Here is a 4267-nt window from a genome sequence, read left to right on the forward strand (position 1 = left end):
TTGTGGCAGTTTGAGATGTGGTCAAAAGCATAATTATAGGCTCCAGGGAGCTTTGAAACAAAAAATATAAGATGATCTAAAAAGTCCAAGCACTTTCATGGCTAAGCAGCCACTGATGGGGAGTTTACAGAATCACATGGGCTTTTTCTGGGAGGAAGGGAGGATGCCAAAGGTCCACTTAAGTATGCGTGTTTTTAAAGATATTTACCTGCCATCCTTTATTCAGAATCTCACATAAGTTGTAAAATTAAAGAAGAAAAATGTTTAAAAAACTGACAAGAGAAGAGGTGGGACAATGGTCTAGTCACAAAAGGTGATGTAATTTATCCTTGCTAAAGTTTAAGAGAAGGCTGAATAAAGCATCAGTAATAGGGATACAGTTATGCTCTGCAGAATGCGTTGACTAGGAAAAACTGCTGGTATTTTTTTACTCTGCAGCTGTCTAATCTTATGATTTATCCTTGACTTTTCCTATGCGTGACATCAACCCATTTGTCAATGCTACTTCTACTACTTGTTGTCATCATTTGTGAACCTTCTTTCAAAATCAGTCTTGAATTTTGCATTGGTTTTAACCCTTTCCTTTGTTCCTATCTTCCCATCATTCTGTTCTCCAGATGGCATGCAATTACCTTTGATACATAGCTAAATATGCTAATATTAATTTTTTTCTATGTCATCTGAAGTAGCAAATGTTGCCATCCTCAATGATATTTATGCATTTGCTGAGCTTCCATGACACTTTTATATGGCGTTGCGCTTCAAAAGCTTCAATCATTTCCTCATCTTCTGCCATCTGGATTCATTTTATTGACCTAATTTGATATAGTATGATATAATCCCTCAGTCTCAAATGCTTTATCATGTGAACATAAACCAGACTTTTGCCATTATTTTCCAGATTATATTCCTGCCCTCAGACCCTGAAAATTAAGTAGCAGGGTCGAGTGTGTCTGCTTGTATTTATAATTAAGTCAGAAAATGAGTATTTTTAAAAGTGATTGGGGTTTCCTTTTCTTTTCTTTAGTATTTAGTTCAAAATTAAGTATCCGTATTCCCTCTTGAAACTAACTCACTTTTCTAGCAAGTAAAATAAGTAAATCTTGATTTTTCCGTTAATTACAGCTCATTCATAAGGCTATAATTAAGCATTACTCTTCATAGTATTATTTCTGATCAGTAAGATGGGAGAAAGGTTATAGTATGTGTAGTATTACAGAATGTGTCCATTTAGAGACAGAATTATTGTGAATGATATACATGACATGTTCTACCTACTCCTATGTTTGTAGGTGTATATTAATTTTGCTTTATTATACTGCGCTGCTGTAACTGTAGTAAGTGCCTGTAAAAGTGAGATTGCTTGGAACCAAATACCTAGATCCAAGTTCTTCTGTCCATTAAGTAGGTTGTGAGTCTGAGTCCGGATACAAACCGAATACTTGTCCTGTATACACCAATAAATATATCCTATAACTGCACATTTAATTGGCCTACCTGAAAAAAATAAATCTATTTTCATTATTCATTTAGCAAATGTCTCCAATGACATATCAGGAACAAGCCTCTGCCCACTAATTCAGGTAAGACCTTTGAACTTTAAACAGAGCTCTCTTCTATATGATGTTGCTGTAGCAGTTGTTTCTGGATCATAGCTCTGATCCAGAGAATCAGTGTCATACAGTGGGAGTGCAAGAAGGGGTATGGCAATAGTTTTCAGAGCAGCAATCCGATAGTGCCATGGTTACATTTAAGGAGCTTGGATACTCTTTGCAGAAGTTGAACACCCCACCCCCCCCCCCCCCCCCCCAGATCAACAACAATTTTTTAGCAATCTTTTTTATTTTGAAGGCTACTTCACTTTGATAGCTTCCAATAAGTCCTCATGAAAAAAAAAAAATAGGAGAGGAAGAAATTTAATGAAATTTGATGTGCTAGGACAAATTGGTGGGTTTTTTTTCTTTCCTGATTTTTTTATTTGCAAGTATTTCTCTCTCTCTTTTCAAGCAAAAAGTATTCTAAGCTTCACAAGCATTTGATCTGCTGTTACAGCTGAAAGGAAGCACTTCCCCCTCCCCAATTTTGGAGACCGTGAGAAAAATTCCTAACTTAGACATGAGCACCTCTTGGGATATAATCACTATGGGATGGACTAAAATGCAGAGCAAGTGTTGGTGTTTGGAGCTAGGGTTTGGCTGAGATTTTTGCTAACTCCTTCCAATAGAAATGCTGTGGTATCTTTAATTCTAGTATTTAAAGTTGGTAGTTTTCATACGTGTAGAGAAACCCACTGCTGCAGATTGTATTGGGGAAAATACAAGTGGATGGTCAGAGACTGAACAGAATCATATCTGAATCCAGAATAATCTTTCTTACTACAGAATTTATTCTTCATATATGCCATGTGATGACAGTTTGAATCTTGACATTTTCCTTGTACTGATGTTATCTGTAGAGTGATTGACCTTGTAATTATAGCATCCTCAGCAGCCTGCTTAAGGTTGCAATAAAATACAAAGTTTAGCATTGTTGCCCTAAGGACAAGAGATCAGGTCCTGGCTAGTACTGACAGAACGTAGAGGTGAAGAGGAAAGAGACAGATCCAAAATGTAGATCTGAGGGAAGATCTGGGCTTGCTGGTTTTGTGGCAAGGGTGAGGAACATAACTGCTATTTCAGGGAGATATTCCATCAAACTATGACTACCTCTTCTTAGTTGCATGAATTCTTGCTTTCCAGAGCTCTGTAAAAAGCCATTAAGAAAGCCAAGCAGCTCTTCAGTCCGCTTTCTTGGCCCTCTTTCTCAGCAGTCTTGGCTCTTTATTTGCCAGTGATTCTAGGAAATGCCATTTTAAATTCTCATGTCATAGATTATTAAAAAGAGACAAGCAAAGGAAAAATCCCCGTTACCAGCCAAGGTATTGGCATTAAATCATTTGAACAAGTGAAAGGGACTTTGATACACAGGAGTGACAGCAAGTCTTTTACTTTCTTTTATTATCTCTGCATTTTGGCTAATATTGTAACATTGCAAAATCAGTACCTGATGTTGCATGCAAACTATAGGAAAATGAATACAAATGTTGTGATCCCAGGTAACTGAAATATTATAAGAAATGGTATTAGCTAGGTGATTTGAAATGTAGAAAAAAAGGTCATAATTCATGAAAAAGCCATGAAAGTGACACAATGTACCTCGTAGTGAAAGTAGGATATTTCTTATGCATACTAAGAAACAGATAATATGTTTTAAATCTGTACCTTAGCTGGTTGGTAAACAATGTGCTTGTATAGCTATACCCTTTGATTCAATTGATCCCAAATCATAGCCAAAGACTAAAAACCTCTGGAACCAAATATTTCCTAAAATGGCATTACACACTGAGATACAAGGATAACGACCCCCAACTTCACAAATGTGTAACTATGTGTATGTTTCTGTATATACTTTACAATTGTTCTGTTCTCTTTTAGGGTGTCTCTATAAGTTTTGAACAGTAACAGATTGAATATTGTACTGGCAACTCTCCAGATGCCTGAGGGCTGCAACAATTTGCATATACATTTACATTATTTTACATTGCTGGTATGTCTGTTTGAATTCTCTGTTGGATGCAAATGAAACTTTTACCATTAATGCAGTAAGAGCTTTCACTATGTAATAGTGGATGGAAAAAAGAGAAGAAAATACTTTAACATACCTGGCAGTATATTTATTATCATTGAAGGCTATCCTTTATATTTTTGCCCTCTTGTGCTTTTGCAGCATTTTAAAAAAATATAACCCCAAAAAGTATAGAAGTATGTGTTAGGAAAAAAGCTGGAGGTGATCTTGGTGATGATTTTCCTCATTGTAGGTTTTTTTTTTCTTTCATCTACAGTATCATGTTTCACCTCTCTGTTGAGTAGAGCTGTTTCCTCACCTCTTCTAATGAGTTTCTTACTCTTTATTCTTTTTTTTTTCTTTTTTTTCTTTTTTTTTTTTTTTTCTGTTAATACCTTTCCCCTTTCATGTTTCTGTTCTGGGTTCTCCTCATAGACCATCTCCTAGAACTCATCAGGAATTTCCTTGTGATAACAGGGGATTTTTTCAAGACATTTCCAATTAATTAAAATTAAAACCAATCATGGAAGTTAGTTTCAGTGGAGTTCCTGTTTTGAAGAAAACCCTTAAATATGTCGGGTAACGCATTCAAAAGTAAAGGAATCTGGATTACAGTGATGTGATGTGACTTAATGAGATACTGAATAGTTGTGAACAGTCTCCA

This window comes from Balearica regulorum, chromosome 4 (assembly GCF_011004875.1).
Source record: "Balearica regulorum gibbericeps isolate bBalReg1 chromosome 4, bBalReg1.pri, whole genome shotgun sequence".
NCBI lineage: Eukaryota > Metazoa > Chordata > Aves > Gruiformes > Gruidae > Balearica > Balearica regulorum.